Source organism: Lissotriton vulgaris, chromosome 12, assembly GCF_964263255.1.
Source record: "Lissotriton vulgaris chromosome 12, aLisVul1.2, whole genome shotgun sequence".
NCBI lineage: Eukaryota > Metazoa > Chordata > Amphibia > Caudata > Salamandridae > Lissotriton > Lissotriton vulgaris.
Window position 1 is genome coordinate 443714810 of NC_141700.1, and position 12190 is coordinate 443726999.

The 12190-nt window shown below is 39.6% G+C and overlaps 8 non-coding genes across 8 annotated transcripts; all 8 read right to left on the reverse strand.

Moving 5' to 3' along the window:
- Positions 1 to 5021: 5021 nt before the first annotated feature.
- On the reverse strand, positions 5022 to 5095 carry TRNAT-AGU (transfer RNA threonine (anticodon AGU)). The gene has a single exon. It is a non-coding gene; the product is annotated as a tRNA-Thr (tRNA).
- Positions 5096 to 6038: 943 nt separating this feature from the next.
- Positions 6039 to 6112, reverse strand: TRNAT-AGU (transfer RNA threonine (anticodon AGU)). The gene has a single exon. It is a non-coding gene; the product is annotated as a tRNA-Thr (tRNA).
- Positions 6113 to 6547: 435 nt separating this feature from the next.
- On the reverse strand, positions 6548 to 6620 carry TRNAT-CGU (transfer RNA threonine (anticodon CGU)). Its single transcript has one exon. It is a non-coding gene; the product is annotated as a tRNA-Thr (tRNA).
- A 436-nt stretch (positions 6621 to 7056) lies between these two features.
- Positions 7057 to 7130, reverse strand: TRNAT-AGU (transfer RNA threonine (anticodon AGU)). The gene has a single exon. It is a non-coding gene; the product is annotated as a tRNA-Thr (tRNA).
- A 1630-nt stretch (positions 7131 to 8760) lies between these two features.
- TRNAT-AGU (transfer RNA threonine (anticodon AGU)) lies at positions 8761 to 8834 on the reverse strand. Its single transcript has one exon. It is a non-coding gene; the product is annotated as a tRNA-Thr (tRNA).
- Positions 8835 to 10290: 1456 nt separating this feature from the next.
- Positions 10291 to 10363, reverse strand: TRNAT-CGU (transfer RNA threonine (anticodon CGU)). The gene has a single exon. It is a non-coding gene; the product is annotated as a tRNA-Thr (tRNA).
- Positions 10364 to 11307: 944 nt separating this feature from the next.
- Positions 11308 to 11380, reverse strand: TRNAT-CGU (transfer RNA threonine (anticodon CGU)). Its single transcript has one exon. It is a non-coding gene; the product is annotated as a tRNA-Thr (tRNA).
- Positions 11381 to 11817: 437 nt separating this feature from the next.
- On the reverse strand, positions 11818 to 11891 carry TRNAT-AGU (transfer RNA threonine (anticodon AGU)). The gene has a single exon. It is a non-coding gene; the product is annotated as a tRNA-Thr (tRNA).
- Between the last annotated feature and the right edge of the window lie 299 nt (positions 11892 to 12190).

Consider the following 12190-nt stretch of genomic DNA (forward strand, 5'->3'; position numbering starts at 1 on the left):
ACGGGGGCACCAATAAAACTCGACGCCACTTAAAGGTCGTTCGAGGACTCGTGTGAGGTATCTAGAAGGTAGCGTAGACCCCCCCCCAAACCCGGCACAACTTACCACATCTGCCGTCGCAGACGTCACTGGCCCCGGGAAATTCCCCAGGAGGGGGCTGTAACCCCTCCTACACAGGAAGGGGCCTTGACCGCCTTTCCTTTTCTTTCGGCGACCCATCCTTAGAAGGGACCGCCTCCCCGTTGAGGGGCCAATGGCCACCTCTCCCGAGCGCTCCCATCCGTGTTGGGTGACGCCCACTCATAGGGATCTTCCAATTAGTGCTCACCGATCATGACCTTACCGCCACAGGCCGGATAGTTGACCGGCTATCCGGACCCCCCACAAAGCTCCTACCTAAAGGTCATGTTTTAACGTTTTTAACCATGCTAAGAAGTCTCCTATGAGTAACTCATTCCCCACCCGAGACAAATGCACACCATCCCCCAAATACATACTGTCATCATTAATACAGCCATGCGAAATAGAATGCAATGTCCTGGAACGGAACAACCTACTCACTTTGTTATTAAGCTTTCTCACAGAGTGATTCAAAGCAGGAACAGAAATAGCCCCTCGCCACACCTTTCGTGGGATCATATGGGACCACGCAATTGTGCACCCCGGAACTCTCCTCGCCAACCAACTTACAGTGGAAAGCATTGCCTCCAGGAGAAGTCGTCTACCGGTGGTGACCAAATCATTGCCCCCTAGATGTACTATGACTATAGACGGCGGTGACCTCGTCCGCCCTAACAAACCCTCGAAAAATGCTTGAAACTGGTCAATACAGAGACCGCCTCTTCTGTAGAAGGACACACTGTACCCGTATTCCCCAGCTACGTGAATCATGTCACCTGCTTTGAATACGTCCGCGGCACGCCTCACGTATGAGTGGCCCACGACCCACACCTCCTTTTTCACAGCCGGTGATGTCTGACCGCTGGCCCGGTGTTGGGTCGACTGCATAGTCCGCCCCGCCTCGTAGGCTTGCGCAACTGAAAACCAAACAAAAACAAGAAGCGTGAGTACATCATTACAGCTTCACAACATGTGCAACCGCACATACCTTTTATAACAGTTCGAGGACCAACGCCCCACACGTTTAACTTGTTCGACATTCAGACCCCTGGCTGTAGCCTCTGTAGCAGCCCCTATCCTAAAGGAATGGGTCCCAAACTCGCCCGGGTTCAAGCCCGCAGCGGCGATTGACATCGCAAGCACCCGCTGAAACTGAAATTTCGTCAGTGGGGTGGCGTCCGCGTGTCTCAACAAGGTCCCCCCCCATGATGCCACCCTTCGTGCTAGGTAGTCTTCTAAACACTGTACCGGACACATGGAGGACCCAGGAATCCTGCGTATGATTATGCAGTCACCCATCCCACCTTGATCGGTCTTGGACCTGACAAAGGAGACAGTCATTGTCACTCCTCTGATCTGAACGTGTTCCTGGCACAAACCCCCTGTCACATCCTGTTTGTTCCTTGCCACCAGTTCGCTCACCCACATCGCTCCGTGAAATTCCAGCGTAAAAGCGGCTCGGAACAACACCGTCTCAAACTGAGATGAACATGTGGCAGGGAGTGTGGCCAACAACTGGGCCAACCTATCCAAACCTATCGGGCGCCTCTCATCTACTCTGCGACCCTCAAGGCGTTGCCACCCACGCAGCGCTTTCTGTACAACGAAAGACGCTTTCGGGTCCTGGATACTATGAGCCCTGGCAACAAAGGAAATGGCAGCACGATGCCTCTGGGCCGCAGCCACCGATTTCCCAGCCCTACGTAAGGACATCAGAAAATTCACTACCCATTCCTCGTGGCCCCAAAGCCCCTCTCTATCAGTCCCCAAAAAGGCTAAATAGGACCGAAACGCCCCTTCATATGCCTTCCTCGTCCTTGGTGCTAGGCTCTCTCCCACGAGGTGACGAAGTTCGGGGCACCGAGAGACCAGAGAGCTTCGGGAAAGGGTGCCGGCTCTGGGTCTGCTGTGGGAAGGAAACCCGAGAAAGCCTGCATATGAAAACGAGACAGTGCATCAGCCGCCTGATTCATTACCCCCGGGACATGTTTTGCTCTGAATAGCACATTCAGTTGCATACACAGTAAAACAATTTCTTTGAGCAGTCTTAAAATCAGTTTACATCGTGCTGCCTGGCTATTGATGCACTCGACCACGGTCATATTGTCAGACCAAAATACCACAGAGTGATCTTTCAACCCTTCGGGCCAGGTTCTCAGGGCCACCAAAATGGGGAAAAGTTCCAGGAAAGCAATATTACTTGTCAGTCCATTGTCATGCCACCATGCCGGCCACCTTTGTGCCGACCATTTTGTGCCGAAGATGGCACCAAAACCTATGCTACCTGCCGAATCTGTCCATAGCCCCAGTTCTTCAGAGGACACGGCCGGTTTGTTCCAGATGACTCGACCATTAAAATCCGCCAGAAATGCCAACCAAATGCGCATGTCCTGGCGGACCTCAGCCGATAGTCTCGTGCGATGATGACCCTCCTTTAGGCCGACCATAGCTTGGGCAATTGAACGGGAAAAAGGGCGGGCCATCGGTATAACCCTCAGGGCAAAATTCAACTGTCCCACCAACTGCTGTAATTGATGCAGCGTAATTTTAGATTGATTTATACACATTTGCAGGGCTGCCCTGAACTTCCACACTTTGTCAGCTGGTAAACGAAAACAACCCTCATTGGAGTCTAACTCGATCCCCAGAAACTCGAGGCAAGTCGCAGGACCCACCGTCTTACCTGGTGCCAATGGCACACCAAACTGCTTCATTAACACACAAAATTCGGCCAAGGCCTGGCCACATTCGAGATCCCCGGCTGCCCCAAGGAACAGAAAATCATCAAGGTAATGCATTACATGTTGGAAACCCGTCCTCTTTGTGAAGACCCATTGTAGAAAACTACTGAATTTCTCGAAATAGGCACAAGATATAGAGCACCCCATCGGCATACACCTATCCATGTAATAATGACCCTGAAACATGAAACCCAGGAGACGCTGGTCGTCTGGGTGTACCGGGAGCAATCGGAACGCTGACTCGATATCTGACTTCGCCATCAGCGCCCCGGGCCCCAGGCGATTCAAAATGGCTACGGCCTCCTCGAAGGATGCGTACCGCACCGAACACACTTCTGGGTCTATTGCATCGTTTACAGAAAGACCACGTGGAGCTGATAAATTATGAATCAGTCGGAACTCACCCGGGTCCTTCTTGGGGACCACCCCTAAAGGAGAACAAACAAAACCCTGCACCGGGGGTACACTAAACGGGCCAGCAACCCGACCTCGAGTAACCTCTTTCCGGATCTTATCCTGTACCACGGTCGTATGCTGCAGGACCGAAAGTTGATTTTTACACTTCTCCACACCCTGAAAGTCCCCTACGATCCCTGGGGCCTAGTACATTTTCCTCTGTTGAAATTCCAGCAGAACCCCCTTTTCCCCGTATTGCCGGCAGGTCTCGAGTAATCGTCGGTACCCGTACCTGATCGAAAGGGCGTCCCCGCATATTGGCGGGAGGATTCGCCAACATTACTCCCTACCAATGGTATCTTCAACATTCCTGTCTCCTTCATTTTATCCCATGTCAAAGAATCATAACAATCCCAGGTTAAGCTTTTATTATGCTCTTTAGCCTTTCTAAAAAGATTATCGTAGCAGAACCAATGGTTACCCTGGTGTGACGTCGAGTACCCCATGATTCGCGACTGATAGGTCGGCAACTCGGAAAGCAACTCGGGCCTACGTTCCCCCAAGATCGACGTAAAAATCCCCCATGCTTTGCCCCAATTGCCAATATTCTCATTCACTTTAAAGGCGGCCATTTTTGCGCGCCAAACACCCGGATGCATGAGGTCTTTCTGGCCCTTAACATGCTCCACCTCATAATGATCAACAAGCAACGAGAAGATGTTCACATATTCCCCCGCCCAAATCTTCTCTTTAATTGCCAAAGGCACATGTTGACCCAACCTTTCTCTACGAGAGGGAGCTGACTCGTCCCTCGCAATCGGCAATGGCCGCTTACCTGCACCGGACGCTGCCTCTGCGGTCGTATTCGTCCCTGGTGGCTTGTCAACTACTGCAGCCGGCGCGGACACCTTGGCTGCATCCCGTTTCTCGCGCAATTGCTTCATCAGCGCCTGCGCGTCGACAGCCGTGGCGCCCTCACTACTTTCGCCCAACCACGCTGCAAGTTGTGCTGCCAGCTCAGGCGGCATATCTTCATTGGACACCGGGGTGACCACCACGGGAATCGGATTCCCCTCCACAGGTACTGGGGTTGGCGCTTCGAGCGGGGTACAGGGAACCGGGACGTCTCCCCCAGCTGGTCCCCTCCTTGGCCTCTTGGCTCTCCCTCCTGGGGCTGCTCCAGCCGAAGGACGTTCCGGCCCCCCTTCCCCCTCTCTCTCCGCCACCCGCTTCTTCAGCTCGGTCATCTCCTTCATGAGGACCCGAAGCATCTGTTCAGTCGTCATTCTCTTTCCGCCTTTCTTGGGCATTTCTCCGACAGAGTATCTGTAAGACAAAAGAAAGATTACAACGCTCAAAATTGGCTCTTCGTTCCGTCTCGAGCTCACGTGCAGCGAGGAGGTGCAGCTTCAGAGCACAGGAACAAGAGGATGCCTTCTGGTCTTGCGTCCCCTTTTATCCGTCTTCAGGGCGGGCGTAAACCCGCCCCTGCCTGCCCGGAGGGCGTGGCCAGCCGCGTCAGTGTCTAGGCCAGCCCACTCTAGGGCGGGAAAAAGCGCGCCCCGGCTACGCCGCTTCGGGCATACCAGCCGAGACTCGCTTCCCGCCCAAGATGGCTTCCCGGGGGGATCGTGGTACTCTGCCATACGTGCGGGGGGACCGAGTGGTCGCCCCTTTCCATAAGATGAATCAGACTTTTATATTTTAATTGTATCGGAATAAGACCTAATGAAAATGATTTGTTATATAACAATGAGAAAAGCAAGGCGCTGCTGAGATTTGAACTCAGGATCTCCTGTTTACTAGACAGGCGCTTTAACCAGCTAAGCCACAGCACCCACTTGATTCTTAAATTTGAAACACTTTTCTTTATGGTGTTCAAGAGAATATTGCTTTTTCACTTTCATATTCTTTTCTAAGTTCACACACTTCTCTACTCAAACACTTAAGATGAATGAAGACTCTTCACTTATTCAAAAACACCTCTCTAATTTGAAGTTTACCCTATTCATATCATTTTAAAATATACCTTGCTGAAGAACGGATTAGTTGAATTCAACAATAGAGTGATCATTCACCTCTATCTTGTTCTTTGTCATTTTCTTTTCCCTATTTCAGTCAATGCATTCCTACAAAAATCTTCACAATACCAAGCATTTTATTTAATTTTTAAGATAACTTATTCTAAAGTTCATAGAACCAGATGTTTATTCTTAAATTGTATTCAACATTTGTTTGATGAAAATTATTCGGAAAGCATGGAGAAAACATTTAGGTGCTGCTGAGATTTGAACTCAGGATTTCCTGTTTACGAGACAGGCCCTTTAACCACTAAGCCACAGCACCAACGTTAATAGTAAGAAATGCATACATAATTTATTGTTGATGATGAAAATGTGTTTCCTGCTATAAATTCTTCTTTATATGTATTGTAATCTTAAACACGAAAACATACTCAATCACTACGCAAGTATTAATATGTTTAATAAACAGGTACTCTTATAAAACCCAATTTCATTTCTTGAATTCTTTACAATTTTTTTCATGAAGGTAATAATATTGCTCCAATCTAGGTAGACATTTCATCTACGTCTTTCTCATAGATATGTATTTTTTTCATTTTGCAATAACAGTATTCATTCTATAATCTTGAAAATACTTGGGTTTTTATAAGGTTAAAGATGATCTGTTCAACAGTAAGATGAATCAGACTTTTATATTTTAATTGTATCGGAATAAGACCTAATGAAAATGATTTGTTATATAACAATGAGAAAAGCAAGGCGCTGCTGAGATTTGAACTCAGGATCTCCTGTTTACTAGACAGGCGCTTTAACCAGCTAAGCCACAGCACCCACTTGATTCTTAAATTTGAAACACTTTTCTTTATGGTGTTCAAGAGAATATTGCTTTTTCACTTTCATATTCTTTTCTAAGTTCACACACTTCTCTACTCAAACACTTAAGATGAATGAAGACTCTTCACTTATTCAAAATCACCTCTCTAATTTGAAGTTTACCCTATTCATATCATTTTAAAATATACCTTGCTGAAGAATGGATTAGTTGAATTCAACAATAGAGTGAACATTCACCTCTATCTTGTTCTTTGTCATTTTCTTATCCCTATTTCAGTAAATGCATTCCTACAAAAATCTTCACAATACCAAGCATTTTATTTAATTTTTAAGATAACTTATTCTAAAGTTCATAGAACCAGATGTTTATTCTTAAATTGTATTCAACATTTGTTTGATGAAAATTATTCAGAAAGCATGGAGAAAACAGTTAGGTGCTGCTGAGATTTGAACTCAGGATTTCCTGTTTACGAGACAGGTGCTTTAACCACTAAGCCACAGCACCAACGTTAATAGTAAGAAATGCATACATAATTTATTGTTGATGATGAAAATGTGTTTCCTGCTATAAATTCTTCTTTATATGTATTGTAATCTTAAACACGAAAACATACTCAATCACTACGCAAGTATTAATATGTTTTAATAAACAGGTACTCTTATAAAACTCAATTTCTTTTCTTGAATCCTTTAAAAAAAAAATCATGAAGGTATTAATATTGCTCAAATCTAGGTAGAAATTTCATCTACGTCTTTCTCATAGATATGTATTTTTTTCATTTGGCAATAACAGTATTCATTCTATAATCTTGAAAATACTTGTGTTTTTATAAGGTTTAAGATGATCTGTTCCACAGTAAGATGAATCAGACTTTTATATTTTAATTGTATCGGAATAAGACCTAATGAAAATGATTTGTTATATAACAATGAGAAAAGCAAGGCACTGCTGAGAGTTGAACTCAGGATCTCCTGTTTACTAGACAGGCGCTTTAACCAGCTAAGCCACAGCACCCACTTGATTCTTTATTTTGAAACACTTTTCTTTATGGTGTTCAAGAGAATATTGCTTTTTCACTTTCATATTCTTTTCTAAGTTCACACACTTCTCTACTCAAACACTTAAGATGAATGAAGACTCTTCACTTATTTACGAGACAGGAGCTTTAACCACTAAGCCACAGCACCAACAGTAATAGTAAAAAATGCATAAAGAATTTATTGTTAATGATGAAAATTTGTTTTCTGCTATAAATTCTTCTTTATATGTATTGTAATCTTAAACACGAAAAGATACTCAATCACTACGCAGGGATTAATATGTTTTAATAAACAGGTACTCTTATAAAACACAATTCCATTTCTTGAATTCTTTACAATTTTTTTTCATGAAGGTAATAATATTGCTCCAATCTAGGTAGACATTTCATCTACGTCTTTCTCAAAGATATGTATTTTTTTCATTTTGCAATAACAGTATTCATTCTATAATCTTGAAAATACTTGGGTTTTTATAAGGTTAAAGATGATCTGTTCAACAGTAAGATGAATCAGACTTTTATATTTTAATTGTATCGGAATAAGACCTAATGAAAATGATTTGTTATATAACAATGAGAAAAGCAAGGCACTGCTCAGAGTTGAACTCAGGATCTCCTGTTTACTAGACAGGCGCTTTAACCAGCTAAGACACAGCATCCACTTGATTCTTTATTTTGAAACACTTTTCTTTATGGTGTTCAAGAGAATATTGCTTTTTCACTTTCATATTCTTTTCTAAGTTCACACACTTCTCTACTCAAACACTTAAGATGAATGAAGACTCTTCACTTATTCAAAAACACCTCTCTAATTTGAAGTTTACCCTATTCATATCATTTTAAAATATACCTTGCTGAAGAATGGATTAGTTGAATTCAACAATTGTGTGATCATTCACCTCTATCTTGTTCTTTGTCATTTTCTTTTCCCTATTTCAGTCAATGCATTCCTACAAAAATCTTCACAATACCAAGCATTTTATTTAATGTTTAAGATAATTTATTCTAAAGTTCATAGATCCAGATGTTTATTCTTAAATTGTATTCAACATTTGTTTGATGTAAATTATTCGGAAAGCATGGAGAAAACAGTTAGGTTCTGCTGAGATTTGAACTCAGGATTTCCTGTTTAAGAGAAAGGCGCTTTAACCACTAAGCCACAGCAGCAACGTTAATAGTAAGAAATGCATAAATTATTCATTGTTGATGATGAAAATGTGTTTCCTGTTATAAATTCTTCTTTATATGTATTGTAATCTTAAACAGGAAAACATACTCAATCACTTCGCAAGTAGTAATATGTTTTTTATAAACAGGTACTCTTATAAAACCCAATTTTATTTCTTGAATTCTTTACAATTTTTTTTCATGAAGGTAATAATATTACTCCAATCTAGGTAGACATTTCATCGACGTATTTCTCATAGATATGTATTTTTTTCATTTTGCAATAACATTATTCATTCTATAATCTTGAAAATACTTGGGTTTTTATAAGGTTAAAGATGATCTGTTCAACAGTAAGATGAATCAGACTTTTATATTTTAATTGCATCGGAATAAGACCTAATGAAAATGATTTGTTATATAACAATGAGAAAAGCAAGGCACTGCTGAGAGTTGAACTCAGGATCTCCTGTTTACTAGACAGGCGCTTTAACCAGCTAAGCCACAGCACCCACTTGATTCTTAAATTTGAAACACTTTTCTTTATGGTGTTCAAGAGAATATTGCTTTTTCACTTTCATATTCTTTTCTAAGTTCACACACTTCTCTACTCAAACACTTAAGATGAATGAAGACTCTTCACTTATTCAAAAACACCTCTCTAATTTGAAGTTTACCCTATTCATATCATTTTAAAATATACCTTGCTGAAGAATGGATTAGTTGAATTCAACAATAGAGTGATCATTCACCTCTATCTTGTTCTTTGTCATTTTCTTTTCCCTATTTCAATCAATGCATTCCTACAAAAATCTTCACAATACCAAGTATTTAATTTAATTTTTAGGATAACTTATTCTAAAGTTCATAGAACCAGATGTTTATACTTGAATTGTATTCATCACTTGTTTGATGAAAATTATTTGGAAAGCATGAAGAAAACAGTTAAATGCTGCTGAGATTTGAACTCAGGATTTCCTGTTTACGAGATAGGAGATTTAACCACTAAGCCACAGCACCAACGGTAATATTAAAAAATGCATAAATAATTTATTGTTGATGATGAAAATGTGTTTTCTGCTATAAATTCTTCTTTATATGTATTGTAATCTTAAACACGAAAAGATACTCAATCACTACGCAAGGATTCATATATTTTAATAAACAGGTACTCTTATAAAACCCAATTTAATTTCTTGAATTCTTTACAATTTTTTTTCATGAAGGTAATAATATTGCTCCAATCTTGGTAGGCATTTCATCTACGTCTTTCTCATAGATATGTACTTTTTTTCATTTTGCAATAACAGTATTCATTCTATAATCTTGAAAATACCTGGGTTTTTATAAGGTTAAAGGTGATCTGTTCAACAGTAAGATGAATCAGACGTTTATATTTTAATTGTATCGGAATAAGACCTAATGAAAATGATTTGTTATATAACAATGAGAAAATGCAAGGCACTGCTGAGAGATGAACTCAGGATCTCCTGTTTACTAGACAGGCGCTTTAACCAGCTAAGCCACAGCACCCACTTGATTCTTAAATTTGAAACACTTTTCTTTATGGTGTTCAAGAGAATATTGCTTTTTCACTTTCATATTCTTTTCTAAGTTCACACACTTCTCTACTCAAACACTTAAGATGAATGAAGACTCTTCACTTATTCAAAAACACCTCTCTAATTTGAAGTTTACCCTATTCATATCATTTTAAAATATACCTTGCTGAAGAATGGATTAGTTGAATTCAACAATAGAGTGATCATTCACCTCTATCTTGTTCTTTGTCATTTTCTTTTCCCTATTTCAGTCAATGCATTCCTACAAAAATCTTCACAATACCAAGCATTTTATTTAATTTTTAAGATAACTTATTCTAAAGTTCATAGAACCAGATGTTTATTCTTAAATTGTATTCAACATTTGTTTGATGAAAATTATTCGGAAAGCATGGAGAAAACATTTAGGTTCTGCTGAGATTTGAACTCAGGATTTCCTGTTTACGAGACAGGCGCTTTAACCACTAAGCCACAGCACCAACGTTAATAGTAAGAAATGCATACATAATTTATTGTTGATGATGAAAATGTGTTTCCTGCTATAAATTCTTCTTTATATGTATTGTAATCTTAAACACGAAAACATACTCAATCACTATGCAAGTATTAATATGTTTTGATAAACAGGTACTCTTATAAAACTCAATTTCATTTCTTGAATTCTTTAAAAAAAAATCATGAAGGTATTAATATTGCTCAAATCTAGGTAGAAATTTCATCTACGTCTTTCTCATAGATATGTATTTTTTTCATTTTGCAATAACAGTATTCATTCTATAATCTTGAAAATACTTGTGTTTTTATAAGGTTTAAGATGATCTGTTCAACAGTAAGATGAATCAGACTTTTATATTTTAATTGTATCGGAATAAGACCTAATGAAAATGATTTGTTATATAACAATGAGAAAAGCAAGGAACTGCTGAGAGTTGAACTCAGGATATCCTGTTTACTAGACAGGCGCTTTAACCAGCTAAGCCACAGCACCCACTTGATTCTTAAATTTAAAACACTTTTCTTTATGGTGTTCAAGAGAATATTGCTTTTTCACTTTCATATTCTTTTCTAAGTTCACACACTTCTCTACTCAAACACTTAAGATGAATGAAGTCTCTTCACTTATTCAAAAACACCTCTCTAATTTGAAGTTTACCCTATTCATATCATTTTAAAATATACCTTGCTGAAGAATGGATTAGTTGAATTCAACAATAGAGTGAACATTCACCTCTATCTTGTTCTTTGTCATTTTCTTATCCCTATTTCAATCAATGCATTCCTACAAAAATCTTCACAATACCAAGTATTTTATTTAATTTTTAAGATAACTTATTCTAAAGTTCATAGAACCAGATGTTTATACTTAAATTGTATTCAACATTTGTTTGATGAAAATTATTCAGAAAGCATGGAGAAAACAGTTAGGTGCTGCTGAGATTTGAACTCAGGATTTCCTGTTTACGAGACAGGCACTTTAACCACTAAGCCACAGCACCAACGTTAATAGTAAGAAATGCATACATAATTTATTGTTGATGATGAAAATGTGTTTCCTGCTATAAATTCTTCTTTATATGTATTGTAATCTTAAACACGAAAACATACTCAATCACTACGCAAGTATTAATATGTTTTAATAAACAGGTACTCTTATAAAACTCAATTTCATTTCTTGAATCCTTTAAAAAAAAAAATCATGAAGGTATTAATATTGCTCAAATCTAGGTAGAAATTTCATCTACGTCTTTCTCATAGATATGTATTTTTTTCATTTGGCAATAACAGTATTCATTCTATAATCTTGAAAATACTTGTGTTTTTATAAGGTTTAAGATGATCTGTTCAACAGTAAGATGAATCAGACTTTTATATTTTAATGGTATCGGAATAAGACCTAATAAAAATGATTTGTTAAATAACAATGAGAAAAGCAAGGCACTGCTGAGAGTTGAACTCAGGATCTCCTGTTTACTAGACAGGCGCTTTAACCAGCTAAGCCACAGCACCCACTTGAATCTTAAATTTGAAACACTTTTCTTTATGGTGTTCAAGAGAATATTGCTTTTTCACTTTCATATTCTTTTCTAAGTTCACACACTTCTCTACTCAAACACTTAAGATGAATGAAGACTCTTCACTTATTCAAAAACACCTCTCTAATTTGAAGTTTACCCTATTCATATCATTTCAAAATATACCTTGCTGAAGAATGGATTAGTTGAATTCAACAATAGAGTGATCATTCACCTCTATCTTGTTCTTTGTCATTTTCTTTTCCCTATTTCAGTCAATGCATTCCTACAAAA